General features: G+C 40.8%; 1 protein-coding gene and 1 pseudogene across 3 annotated transcripts in view; both read left to right on the top strand.

Moving 5' to 3' along the window:
• Positions 1-15,118, top strand: part of LOC134221373 (trithorax group protein osa) — a 535,812-nt gene that overhangs the window by 73,951 nt on the left and 446,743 nt on the right. The gene's annotated exons all lie outside the window — the stretch shown is intronic.
• LOC134228088 (small ribosomal subunit protein eS6-like) lies at positions 1,871-2,725 on the top strand (annotated as a pseudogene).

The following is a 15,118-nucleotide window of genomic DNA, read 5'->3' as shown; positions in this document are numbered from 1 at the left end:
GAAATGCCATAAAATAACACAGCCCTTTGTCAATGTGTTGATTCTTGTGTTCGATTACACTCCAGGTTTTTACATGTTATATTATGGCAGAGTGATCTCGATAATAGAAGACTTATTTGCGTATGCAAACTCAAAAAACTGAACTTCATCATTCCACATTCTTTGCAAACCGATCTTCTACCTTTCATATTTCTCCCTCATCAGCATACAACCTCATGGAGTTGGTAGCCCGACCAGCCACATTGATGATTTTGTTGGGATATGCTTTCGATTAAATCAAAAACACACAAACAACAGTACCCTCAGTTCATTCCGAGTGATTTATGATGGATAGTCAACGAACGAACGACCGATACTACTCTCCACTAGGCCGTTCCATTCGCATGGCGCCTCAAATACTTTCCCGACCGAAGAGCAGCACGCAGTAGTGGCTGACGACGAATGGTTTTTGTGTGATATTTATTTATCAAATCAATTTCATTGGACCACCATCCGATCCTTGGCGTGTGATCGACCCCCCCGGACTGGACGGGAACGTGCAACGATGCTTCATGCATGCTGGTGATGATGACGACAGTTTTGACCGATCGAATCGCACGGTGGGATAGTCAGCTCCTAATGTTTGTTTTGGTTTGCCTCCGTTACCTTCCGATTGCTGCACAAACAACTTTTTTTTTCTATTTAGGTTGCCGCTCTATGCTAATGTACTGTCTACCAGTTGAAACTGGCACGACAGTGAAATCAGGTGCTGTACGATGGAGAGAAACTCGGTGAGAAGTCATTCTTCGCACATTTCAAACTGGATTTATTTATTAGCTGATGATTTTTGACGAGTTTGATAATCACTCAGATGTTTCTTCAATAATGAACCAAAACAAACAGAACAAAAGACATCAGTTTGAGAAATTATTTATTTCTTAAAACAATAAATAAATAATTCCAAATAAATGCAATTATTCTAAATTTCAAACTGATTTCTTGAAATTGATGCATTAAACATTAAAACCGCTCATCTTCATTTAGCCAGTACCTTACTACCTACATAATTTTGACATGGATCCATCGTCAGTATGGGAGTATCAATTTGTGTTGTCAACAGAGCCATTTCAGATAGAAATTATTGCACTTTATTTAGATAAGATTATCTATGTGTAAACATTTCTATTTAAATATTAACGCATCATTACGTTTATGATATGACAATGCCCATGAAATATCACGCTTATGTAATCAGGTTCTTTGACAGGAGAAAAAAAAACGGCAGCATTCCAAATCGCTACCCGAGCAGAATTGTTTCGGAAAAGTAGAATGGAATAAATTGAATGTGAGAGTGTATCCGTTTAAACCCATTAAATCCCAAGGTGTCTCACAATCGAATTTTGGTCTTTTGCAAGTCTTGAAAAGTAATATTCCGCTAAAATAGGACGTATGCCAGCCAACTAAAAAATTAGATTCTTTTGCCGTTCCAAAAAAAATCTTTAATGTTTGTCGTCAATATCTGAATGACATGATAAGCAGTGTTTTGTAAAAACCTCAAACATTTGTATGCTATTAGACCCATAATATTATGTACATCACCGAATGCATGTCAATAGTCTCAATCAAATGTTATATCTGGACCAACATTTGAAAAGAGCGTAACAGGCAAAATGTAATAATTCCCGTTGTTTTGTCTACATATACGACGTTCATCGTTACACAGGCTGATTCGTAGGTCTATATCCCAAGAAGTTCTTGGATGACCTGAACTACCTATAAGGCTTATCTAGCCCCTATAGATCCGAAATCATGCAGATATGGAAAACGTTACTGTTGCGGCGACGGGGAACGGTCGTATCGGTCATATAGATGCATATCTTCATGCGGGGCCCAGAAGACCTTCGAGGTCATGTACGACCACAAGCTGCGTCACTTCTACGACAAGCGTATGGGCGCCGAAATCACCGCCGATCACCTTGGTGATGAATGGATTGATGGCGGCAAAAACGACAAGCAGGGTTTCCCCATGAAGCAGGGAGTCCTGACCAACACCCGCGTTCGTCTGCTGTTGAAAAAGGGCCACTCGTACTATCGCCCACGTCGTACCGGAGAGCGCGAGCGTAAGCGTGGTTGCATCGTTGACCAGAACCTGTCGGCTTTGGCTTTGATCGTCGTCAATAAGAGTGAGAAGGACATTCCCGGACTGACCGATACGACCGTTCCTCGTCGCCTGGGACTAAAGCGCGCCAACAACATCTGCAAGCTGTACAACATGTCCAAGGATGATGATGTTACCAAGTTTTTCGTCAAGCGCCCACTTCCGGAAAAGTATGGCAAGAAGGCACCAAGTCTCCGAAGATCCAGCGTCTGATTGCTGCACTCGTGTTGCAGCGCTAGCGGCATCGTCTAGCAATCAAGAAATGCCGTGTGGAGTCTTGCAAGGAAACCGAGGCCGAATATATGAAGATCTTGCACCTGTGTCGTCGCCAGGAACGCATTTGCCGTCGGTCGCGTCTGTCTTCGATGCGCGACTCGCGTAGCTCCACCGGTGAGGATCGCGACAAGGAGAAGGCCGCCGATAAAGGCAGCCAAGAAGGTTTCTAAGTAGGAGGTCAAGCAGGAAGTGAAGAAGGTGACTGAGGCCGCCAAGAAGGCTGTCGCTAAGGCTAAGGCCAAGGTTGAACACAAGCCGGAAAAGAAGACTGAAGCCGGTAAGAAGACCGCCGGAGACAAGAAGGAAAAGTAAGTCGAAAAAAAGGCAGCGCCAGCTGTCGCTAAGCCATCGCGACCAAGAAGGAAAAGAAACAAAAAAGAAGTAAATAGTTACTTCGGTAGGGTGTTTTTCTTTGTAATCCAATCTTAATGAAAATACAGAGTTGAGAAAGTAAAAAAAGTACGCGTTATTTTTTTCATAGCTGTTCCCTAATACACTCGTTCGTTCCAAAGTTACAGGCCGAAAAGCGAAGCAGCGCTTCGAGCTTGCTAAGGCGACCGCCCTACGACGAATCTTTTTAGTTTCAATTTACTACCGTAATTATGGCCATTCTTTTTTGTTTAAAGAAAACCAGGAGATAAAGCATTCACAAATACTAATTTGAACTTTACACTCAGTATGAGTATCGCATAAAGTACATCTGTTACTGCCTGCTGAATTGTAATGTCCAAAGATTTGCTGAGTTAGTCAATAAATATCTTTTTTGTTCCGTAGAAACAAATTTGTATAATCTGTACGGATAATTTGTAGACTCTGTAAACTGAAAGATAACAAAATTCAGTCATTGATAATAAACAAAATCATAATAAATTTAAGATCGAAGGAGTCAGAATTGATAAACTTTAAGAAATTTCGGAGTGACGGAATTAGGTATTGAAAGAATTAAGGATTGAAAGAATTTAAGAAGAAAAAAAATTAGTATTGGAAGAATTTCGGATTCGTTGTTCAGCACTCTGTACGAGAAGATCTCATACTGTGCCTCGATGGGGGCGATGAATTTCCCAGGAACTCGTTTGCGTCTCATGGTGCCCACTTATTCCCATGACTTACAGCTTTATCCCAGTCAATAAAAACCAAATGAAGAGGAAATCATTGACCTTCTCCAGAAGCGTGACAATATACAGGATCTCCCGACCCGACATGGAATCCTGCCTGCTGCTGCCGCCGGAGAGGAATTTAATGTTGGAGAAATTTTTGGATGTTGAAAATTTAAGATTGAATTAATTTACGACAAAGTTTGAAGGTATTTTGGGAGGATTTGGAAGAATTTAGAATAAAAAAAAACAGGATGAAAGAAATTCAGGATTGTAAGGATAGACAATGTATAAGATTGTAGGTAGAGGTATGCGCCGGTCCGATATTCGTCGGCGGCGGCGTTTGTCAGAATTTTGGTCGGCGGCGGCGCCGATAGCCATTTTAGCCGGCGGCGGCGTGAATCGGCGTGGCGATTTCTTCATTACGTTTTTCTAAGATTTTTTTCTGCATTTTTCGGAATATTTTAAGACATTCAAACAAGGATCTTTTGAATTTTGCATGAAAAATCTAATGAACTTTCGGATTGTTTGAAGTTTCGAGAAATCTTTGGAATTACCTAGAGAAGCTCTTTTGAATTCCCAAATAAAATTGTTTGGAATTTCAGCAGAAAATTCGTTGCAATTTACATGAGAAACTTCAGAATATTCACAAAAAAATGTTCTTAACTTCTTCAGGAAAAACTTCAAAAATTTATGAAAAGTTCCTGTTGAGTTTCTGTTGAGTATTCTTCCAAATTTGCACAAAACATTATTGATGATTCCGTGCCGATAGCTTGAACGAGCCAGACGTGTGTGCTGTGTCTCATCGCGGATTGTGTTCGGTAGTGCAAGTATTGTGTGGTGCTATTCCTACCTACGGATCCAAGGCGATCGCTTTCGGCGAGGGAAGTAGCTGCTTCTGGCGACGCCAGTGAAGCAGGCTATTGTTACTGCTGCTACCTACAGCAGCAGGCGCAGATAAGTGGAAGAGATTGCTTTATTGTTCTCCCGTCACAGAGCGGAACTAATAGAAACAAATTGAATTAGTTTTTTTCTTGATATTTTTTTTCTAATAAGCTATTAGTTGTAAGTTAGCATAAGCAATAATTATCCTTCCACCTTGCGAGGTGAGAATGGAGGTAGAGACAGTAGGAGGCAATGGGCCTCCAAAAGATAGTACTCGCACACGATTGTACCATGCGGCTTCGCCTGGGCCTTGGGTTGTTTACTTTCGGCAGAAAGTGAAGAGCCTAGATTTCCTGGGCATAAAACAAGATTTGACGCGTCGTTTTACGAAGCTTGAATTCAGTCAAATCAACAGAAACAAATTACGCATCACCGCACCTACATACCAGGTGGCGAATGAAATTGCGAAAGACAAGGCGTACAATATTGAATATTTAGTTTATGTGCTCTCGCGGGAGGTCGAGATAGAATGCGGGCTTGGTAGTCATATGGCTACTGCTTCTGCCTCATACGCAGGAGGTCGTGGGTTCAATCCCAGGTCCGTTCCATTCTCCTACTTTGTATCTTTCTCTTTATCTCTCATGTTTTAGCAATCGCTAGAACTGGAAATGGACTTCCATACCGTTTCCATTACTATTCCTATACCTTCAACTTGAGTATTCTATCAGTAATCTGCTAGAATTGGAAATGAACTATAGAGCTTGTTTCCTACATCCAATTAGAAAATTCCATCAGTTACCTTCTCCTATCTATCACATTGGCAGCTCGTTAACCAAGACGGACCTCTGCCTCTCCAACCTAACCCAAAAATTCCAACAAATTCCGCATGAACTCGTGGCAAGTGCAGAGGTATATTCGGCTTGCAGTGGGCGAGTGATTGCATCATCATTTCCTCCCCTTCCCTACATTGACTTGCATGCTGACGTGGCAGGCGCCAGTATGACCTAACAAATGAGATCACCAGTACTTGTACATTGAAGATGTGTGCTAGTCCCAAGCAAACATCTGTTGGTTCCCTGAGCAAGAACAGCTGATCTGGTCATAATGGAGTAGCAACTACGAGCAGTCAATCAAGCTCAAGCTCAAGCTCAAGCTTATTCATATCTTTTATAAGCGGGCTTGGTAGTCATATGGCTACTGCTTCTGCCTCATACGCAGGAGGTCGTGGGTTAAATCCCAGGTCCGTTCCATTCTCCTACTTTGTATCTTTCTCTTTATTTCTCATGTTCTAACAATCGCTAGAACTGGAAATGGACTTCCATACCGTTTCCATTACTATTCCTATACCTTCAACTTGAGTATTCTAACAGTAATCTGCTAGAATCGGAAATGAACTTATATAGCTCGTTTCCTACATCCAATTAGAAATTCCATCAGTTACCTTCTCCTATCTATCACATTGGCAGCTCGTTAACCAAGACGGACCTCTGCCTCTCCAACCTAACCCATAAATTCCAACAAATTCCGCATGAACTCGTGGCAAGTGCAGAGGTATATTCGGCTTGCAGTGGGCGAGTGATTGCATCATCATTTCCTCCCCTTCCCTACATTGACTTGCATTCTGACGTGGCAGGCGCCAGTATGACCTAACAAATGAGATCACCAGTACTTGTACATTGAAGATGTGTGCTAGTCCCAAGCAAACATCTGTTGGTTCCCTGTGCAAGAACAGCTGATCTGGTCATAATGGAGTAGCAACTACGAGCAGTCAATCAAGCTCAAGCTCAAGCTCAAGCCCTCGCGGGAGGTCGAGATAGAAGGTGTAATCAACGCAGCGAGCCTGACTTGTAAGGATGTGCTTGCAGGGAAAGGTCGCCTAAAGAATGCCCTGCAATCTACCGTGGATATTCTGGACTGCAAGGAATTGCATTCAGCAACCACGGTAGATGGTAAAAAGGTATATTCTAAGTCAGGCTCTCTTCGGGTGACATTCGCCGGTTCGATGCTCCCAAAATATGTCGATATAGAAAATATGTTGTTTCCGGTGCGTCTTTTTGTGCCAAGGGTATTTAATTGTACCAATTGCAAACAACTTGGTCACACTGCCGAGTTTTGTGACAACAAACTACGTTGTGCTAAACGCTTCGAAAGTCATCGGGAGGAGTCCTGTCAGCAACAAGCCACAAAATGTGCTTATTGTGGTATGGCTCCAGCCCATGGTTTGCAAGATTGCCCGGTGTACAAAAAGCGCACCCAAAAAGTGAAGCGCTCGTTGGTACAGCGCTCCAAGCAGACTTATGCGGAGATGGTTAAAGCGCAAGACTCATCCGCCGATACCACTGCAAAGGCTGCTATTTCAGCTACCGTTCAAGTAAGTGATTACTACGATTCCATTTCCATTGACGAATTCTCGAGCAACATATGATTAGGGCCGAAAAACCAACAAAGCTGAACCGAGAAAAATGAGGTTCAAATTTTCTATGACTAATTTAATTCATTTATTGAAGTAGAAACTAATTTCATTGCCAAAACCATGTCAATGCTATACGTAAATGGTTATATTATAACAGTAGATCAAGATTAATTGAAAAACCATTCGAAATCTACGAATTTTCAGCTAAAACAAAAATCGCGCCGTTTACACGCATCACCGGCAACACGTCTGGTTTTTAAGCCGTTTGCTCAAAGCTACTAACACCATCGGATTTGTTTAGATTTGTTAGCCAGAGCAGTTCTGCTATGCGATATATCGAAAACCTAGTAAGAATATACATTTTAAAATAACTTGAAGCTAGTTTTTCTAAATAAGCAATATAAACTGAACGGCCTAAAAACCAAAGCAAACATTCCGCATGGTAGTTAAGGGCGTCAACAAAGGACTTAAAAACCACTACGGTGCAAATGGTTCATGAGACGTTCACTCAAAATAGCAATTAATGTGTTTCTTAAGAGATATGAAGTACGGAGTTTTAACTAGCATGAAGAATAATTTACAAAGCAATCGTTCATGCCAGAAAATCAAAAATCATGGTTTTGGTTTATAAGCCGTAATCATATGTTACGCGAGAATTGGACTCTGATGTAGCCGACATGGATGATTCTGCGGAGGTACACGTGCCCGAAAAGAGGAAGCAACCGTCTTCCCAGGATCGCGCCGTAAGAAATCAAAGTCATCCATAAAAGCTTGCCAAAATCTGAAGGCAATGGGGATTATTTAAAATCCTGAAGCAACCTGTCTTCACTGCTCCTTTAGATCCTAGTTGCAGCAAGACATTCCGCCATTGCCAAAAACCGATGTTTCAAAGAAACATCCGATTAGGACTATCAACGAAAAAAGAAAGTTACTCGCACTTCTAGAAAAGAATTCCGTCCAAGCGAGGGTTGATCCTTTAAGAACCTTGTGGACCGTTTTTTGAATTTATTCAATATTCCGATTTCATTGAGGCCAATCATTGACCTCTTTATACCAACAGTGGAAAGTTATCTGAAGCAATTGACTGTTTCATGGCCCCTTCTTGCAGGAATTGTATCTTTCGATGGATAATACGGCTAATACCCAAGATACAATCACTGTGCTGCAGTGGAACTGTCATAGTCTTAAAAATAAATTAGACGTGTTCAAGTTTTTGATTAGCAATTCCGATTGCGATATATTTGCACTGTGTGAAACATGGCTTTCTTCTGAAGATGAAATCAACTTCCACGATTTTAACATTATTCGCCAAGATCGGGATGACCACTATGGTGGCGTTCTTTTGGGGATCAAAAAATGCTACTCCTTCTACAGAATTCCCATTCCGACTGTTCCCGGCTTAGAAATTGTCGCATGCCAAGTAAATGTGAAGAATAAAGATCTTTGCATATCTTCAGTGTACATTCCTCCAAATGTCTCTATTAATCGTCGACATTTTTGGAGCGCAGTCTCCCTCCTATCATCTCCAGTATTGATATTGGGTGATATGAACGCACATGGTATTCGATGGGGCGAAACGTATGACGATTATAGAGCGCCTATTTTCTATGATTTATGTGACGATTTCAATTTGAATATTTTGAACACTGGTGAAGTAACTCGAATAGGACCAAATGGTCACCAAAGCCGTATTGATCTGTCTTTATGTTCAAACTCACTATCATTAGATTGTACGTGGAAGGTAATTCAAGATCCCCATGGTAGTGACCATATGCCGATAGTCACCACAATTATGAGTGGCTATCAACAATCTGAGCCAGTTAATGTTCCTTTCGATCTCACGAAGAACATTGACTGGCAAAAATTTGCATCGGCGGTAAAAATTGGTATTGACTCAACTGATACTCTTCCACCTTTGGATGAATATCGATTCCTTATTGAGTTGATTCAAAAAAGCGCACTATAAGCTCAGAAACGACGCGTTCCAAGTGAATGAATGTACTAAGTTGTATTCTGAGAAATCTGATGCCTTCAAGGCCTTCCGTAAACACGGAAGGTCCGAGCTTTTTGAAGAGTATTTGAGGCTCGAAAGAAAACTCAACAATCTTCTCAAGGCAAAAAAACGTAGCTACTGGCGACGTTTTGTTGATGGACTATCACGAGAAACCTCAATGACAACACTTTGGAAAACGGCTCGCAACATGCGGAACCGCATTTCCACCAATGAGAATGAAGAATACTCCAATCGATGGATATTCAATTTCGCAAAAAAGGTCTGCCCAGATTCCGTACCAGCAGAACCGCTATGTCGAGAATCAGTAACTGATCCCGGTTCTTTAGGTGGACCATTCTCAATGCTGGAACTTTCTATGTCTCTTCTTTCATCGAATAACTCTGCTCCGGGATGCGATAACATCAAATTCAATCTTCTGAAAAACCTCCCAGATATCGCAAAAAGACGATTACTTGACCTGTACAACTGTTTCATGGAGTACAACATCGTGCCACCTGAATGGCGACAGGTCAAAGAAATAGCTATTCAAAAGCCTGGGAAACCAGCGCCTAATCACAATTCATACCGACCGATTGCCATGCTATCATGCATGAGAAAATTATTGGAAAAAATGATCCTTTCAAGAGTCGACCATTGGGTCGAACAAAATGCATTGCTTTCAAATACTCAGTTTGGATTTAGAAAAGGGAAAGGAACAAACGATTGTCTAGCGTTGCTTTCTTCAGATATTCAGCTGGCCTTTGCGCACAAGGAGCAATTGGATTCAGTATTCTTGGATATTAAGGGCGCTTTTGATTCAGTTTCCATAGAAGTACTGTCAGACAATCTGCACAGTAATGGATTACCCGTTATTTTGAATAATTTCTTGTACAATTTGTTGCCAGAAAAACAAATGAACTTCACACTCGGCACTCTGACAACTTCCAGAACTAGTTACATGGGCCTTCCCCAAGGTTCATGTTTAAGTCCCTTGCTTTATAATTTCTATGTTAAAGATATTGACAATTGTTTGGAAGAACAATGCACGCTGAGACAACTTGCAGATGATGCCGTGGTCTCTCTAAGAGGTCCATGTGCAGATGTCTTGCAAGGACCATTGCAAAGTACCCTAGATAATCTGACTGTTTGGGCCAGACATTTGGGGATCGAGTTTTCACCGCAAAAAACTCAGTTGGTTGTGTTTACTAAGAAGCGGTACCCTGCTCAACTGAAACTAAAGCTGTTGAATGATGACATTAACCAATCTTTATCTTCTAAATACCTTGGGGTCGTGTTTGATTCCAAATGTACCTGGAAACTCCATTTTGAGTATTTGATAGAAAAATGCCGGAAAAGGATCAATTTTCTACGTTCTATCTCCGGAACATGGTGGGGTGCTCACCCGGAAGACCTCATCAAACTCTATAGAACGACTATTCTCTCTGTTTTAGAGTATGGTTCTTTCTGCTTCCTCTCAGCAGCTGATTGCCACCTGATCAAATTGGAACGTGTTCAGTATCGTTGTTTGCGTATTGCCCTTGGCTGCATGCATTCAACGCATAACATGAGCCTGGAGGTGCTTGCTGGAGTCACTCCTTTAAAGCACCGTTACTGGGAGCTCTCACTAAGAATACTCATCAAATGTGGAACAAGTAACACACTTGTCCTAGATAACTTCGAAAAAATGCTTGAACTGACTTGCCGTTCAAGATTCCTTAGAGTTTATCTCAACTACATATCAACAGATCTTTGTCTTCCGTGTTATAATCCACCTCGAGTTCACTTCACCAACGACAGTTCCTCCATTGAATACGATCTATCCATGAAACATGCCATTCAAGGAATACCAGATCATCTTCGAAAAATATCCATTCCTCTCTTTTTCCGAAAAATATGAACATGTCAATTGCAACAACAGATACTTCACTGATGGTTCTCGCATTAACGGATCCACTGGCTTCGGTGTTTTCAATGTGACTTCAACCACCTTCCGAAAACTTCAGGAACCGTGTTCGGTTTATGTTGCTGAGTTGGCAGCAATTAACTTCGCTTTGGGGATAATTTCCAATCAGCCCGTAGACCATTATTTCATCTTCTCGGATAGTCTTAGTTCTATCGAGGCACTCCGGTCGATGAAACCTGCTAAGCACGATTCTTACTTTCTTACAAACATAAGAGAGCAGATGCGTGTTTTGGTCGAAAGATCATTCAAGATTACCTTTGTTTGGGTCCCATCTCACTGCGCAATCTACGGCAATGAGAAGGCAGACTCGCTGGCAAAGGTGGGCGCACAGGAAGGTGAAGTTTATGATAGACAATACTCGAGCAACGAGTTTTTCCCATTAGTCCGTCAGAGTACTCTTCAGAGTTGGCAAAGGAATTGGACACACAACGAACTTGGACGGTGGCTATTTTCTATAGTTCCTAAAGTTTCTGCGCGAGCGTGGTTCAGAGGTGAGGACTTAAGTCGAGGCTTCATTCGCACGATGTCGAGACTTATGTCCAATCACTATTCACTAAACGCACATCTGTACAGAATAAACCTTGTCGATAGCAACTTATGTAGGTGCGGAGCCGGTTATGACATCGATCACGTAGTTTGGTTCTGCTCGGAAAACGACGCCTCCAGAGAGCGACTATTGGATACCCTTGTGGCCCGAGGTAAACAACCCTTCAGGGAAGTTCGAGGTGTTTTGGGAGATCGTGATGTAGTCTATATGCAGGCCATTTATGGTTTTCTTTGTTCTTCTGACATCAAAATCTAATACTTTGTTTTTTTTTCTTTCTTCAAAGTTTTTTTTTAAGTCTCTGCCTGTCTGTTCCGTAGAGCTCCGTAGCTCTGGCCATCCGGAAGATGCTCCCAGTCGAACCATTCTTCGAGCACGACGACACACCACATCGTAACTGACACCAAATAACCGGATGAGCAGCTGACATTCTTTGATTATGATGATTCCCTGATTTCCGAATCCTAATCCCCTTCCATCCCTGAACATTGTAAATCTAACCTCGAGTCACCACGAGTACGTTGGCTTCTTCCCCTCTCTTATTAACTTCATAATAAAATGATATTGATTGTACATATCCCAAAGAACCATGGCTCCGTAAAGTGTTATACACGCCTGAGCCTACCAAATAAACGAAATTGAAAAAAAAAACATTATTGATAATTGTAGTAGAGTGCGGGTGGTAGAATGGGTGTTTTACCGTTGGCTTTCTCAGTCTAGAATAATAAAGACGATTAGTTTGGCATGGCCAACGATAAAACAGTCGATTCTTAAGAATTTCCGCGGGAGACTCTAAAGAGTTTACGAGAAAAATTCTCTGGAATTTTCAGGAGAAATTCTCCATAAGTTTAACGGAAACTTCTTTAGAATTTCCGCGGAGGATTGTTCAAAATGTTTCAACGAAAATTCTACGGGAAATTGTACAGTAGACGTTCGATAACTGAAAGTCATTTAACTGCAAAACTGAAATAACTGCATTTCGAAAGTTACATCAGTTTTGCATTTACCGGACAGCTGAGCTTCAAAACGATGTCATAGTCGATGATAGCTGCATAGCGAAGGATGCACTTCTATTTTGACGACGTCTGACAATTGTTTGACGTCTAGAATGCGTCGCAGTTATCGAACGCCATTCGCTAACTGAAACGAAAACATGTTGCAGTTATCGAACGACTAGTGTAATGTAGTTTGACCGAAAACGACATACAGCCGAAATGGACATTCAGCCGAACTGGTAATTTGGCCGAAAAAATCGTTTAACCGAATAGATCATTTGACCGAAAATTCCGTTTGGTAGGAATGGTTATTTTACCCGAAAAAGTCCTTCCTGCAAAACAATCAGTCTGGCCGAACGGCATTTTCTGTCAAATGACCTATTCGGCTAAACAAAATGCAAAATGATCAATTCAGCCGAACGACACTTTTCAAGGAACGTTGCAGAAAGGACATTTTTGGGCCAAATGGCTCTTTCTACCAAATGAAATTTTTTACCAATCGGCATTTTTGGTCAAATGATGTATATTCGGTCAAACGACTTTTCCATCCGAACGGCATTTATAGCCAAATGACCTGTTAGGGTAAACAACTTTTTACCAAATTTTCCTTTTGGTTTTACATCGGTTTCAGCCCAACTACATCGTCGGTCAAATCAGTTTTGATCCGATAACAGTTTCCGTGATACGTTTGATAAATGGTACCTGGCTGGATGTCTTTTGGCTTTAAGTCCAGCATCGACTTAAGAATAGAATTTTGTTCAATGGTCACTTGACAAAAAGACCATTTCGCCAAATAAGGGCCATTGCTGACAATATTACCCGTTCAGTATGAGGTTCAGTCATTGAAATTTATCCGTATGTTGGACCAAATGACATTTTCTGCCAAATGGCCCATTCTGTTAAAAACTATTTCTGCTAAATGGCATTTTTGGCCAACGATCGTTTCGGCCGGACAAATTGTTAGGGCAAACGGCTTTTTCGGCCAAATTACCAGTTCGGCCGTCTGTCACTTTCGGTCAATGGAACTTATCAAGAATTTCTAATCGAAAATAGAAAGAATCTTCTGTAGAAATCCAAAAGCAATCCCCAATGGCTATGCCAAACTAGCCGTTTAATGATGGACCTCTCCCTGCGAAAAAAAACACTCTAATAAAGGATAAGGATAACTAACCGTCTTAACTAATCTAGATTGGGGAAGTCACCATTAAAGCATCTCCTTTACTAGTCACAATTTTCTGTGTGAATTACCAAGAAAACTCAACAGAGACTCAATAGGAACTTTCTGTGAATAATTCGAATATTTTCCTGTAGAAATTTGGAGCAACTTCCCGTAAAAACTCTGAAGAGATTCTCACGTAAATCCCAAACAATTTTCCTTGGTAAAGTTATCGAAACTTGAAAATAGTTCTCGTGGAAAATTTGAAAACAATTTTCAAATGAATATTCTGGGAAACACTTGAAGAATTTTCTGGGGAAGTTCATCAATTTTTTGAGGAGAAATTCAAAAGATTCTCCTGTTATTATCGTGAAAATATCCAAAATGACCAATTTAGCCGAAAGACACTTTCGACCGAATGTCCATCTCGACCAAACGACTATTTCGGATAAGGACATATTCACGAATTTTTCAGCCAAAGGAACTGTTCGACCAAACGACATTCTCGATGCAAAAATGTCGGCGGCGGCGGCGTGGCGCGGCGGCGCACACCTCTAGTTGTAGGGATGTAAGTTTGAAGGAACTCTGGATTGATAAAATTGAAGTGAATTTGAAGGAATTAGGTATTAAATGAATTAAGAATTTACGATTAAAAAAATCAATGTTGGAGGAATTTCGGATTCAAGAAGTAGAGAATTTTAGGAACTATGAAACTAAAAAATACACAAATTAAGGAATTAAACAGCATTCCGAAATTCAGTATTTGAGTAGAATTTAGTAATAGAGTAATTCTTCTCGAGATTTCCCGTCAGTGACTGGTTCAACAGCTGGCTATCGGCAGGCAACAGCGAAAACAGGTTTGTTTTTCATCTTTTCACAGTTGCACAATTTTTTTGCAGGTATCCTGAATACCTACAAATTGGCATTCATGCTTCCAAAATCGCGAGCTGAGAACTAAGACAACGGTTATGACAGCCGTTGGGACTCTGTCGCGATTGTCCTTAATTGCGAACTAATGGCTTTGATATTAGTGAAATAACGATTTCCGGACTCAAGAATGTGAATTGTCTCTTCTTTTTAATTTCCTCGAGAAAATCTTCAAAATTTGGCTTGGCTGAATTCTATTCGACCGAATGCCGTTTGGATGAAGAGTTGAAATTCAGTGAGAGAAAAATGCGAATGTCGTAATGTTAAGTAAAAAGAGGAGATTTTTTAATGTGCAGTGAGAAGTGAGAAATTTCTCACTTCTTTTAGGAAATACAAAGTGACAAATGAGGAATGAGGAGAGAAAGGTGCAAAGTGAGAAGTTCGAAAAATTAAATTGAAGATGAGAATTGAGAACTAAGGAGTAAAATGTGAGATAAGATAAGTAAAAAGTAAGAATCAAGTAATGAGAAGTGAGAAACTAGAAATAAGAAGAGTCAATAATGAAAAAATAGTAAAAAAAAGACTTAAAAATGAGAATTGAGCAGAGAGAAGTGAGGATTGAGGTATCAGTAATCAGAAATGAAAAGTGAGAAATAAATATTGAAATGTGAGAAACTTATCCTTATTCCTTCCTTTTTCATTTCCTTTCCTTTTCCCGTTTCCTTTTTACCTTCTTATTTCTTTTTGTGTCTATCTTGCCCCTCCTTCCTTCTCTTTTTCAATTTTCCTCTCTTT

The sequence above is a fragment of the Armigeres subalbatus genome, chromosome 3, assembly GCF_024139115.2.
Source record: "Armigeres subalbatus isolate Guangzhou_Male chromosome 3, GZ_Asu_2, whole genome shotgun sequence".
Taxonomy (NCBI): Eukaryota; Metazoa; Arthropoda; class Insecta; order Diptera; family Culicidae; genus Armigeres; species Armigeres subalbatus.
The sequence above is the reverse complement of the archived record's forward strand: the minus strand, read 5'-3'. Positions and strand labels throughout refer to the sequence as shown.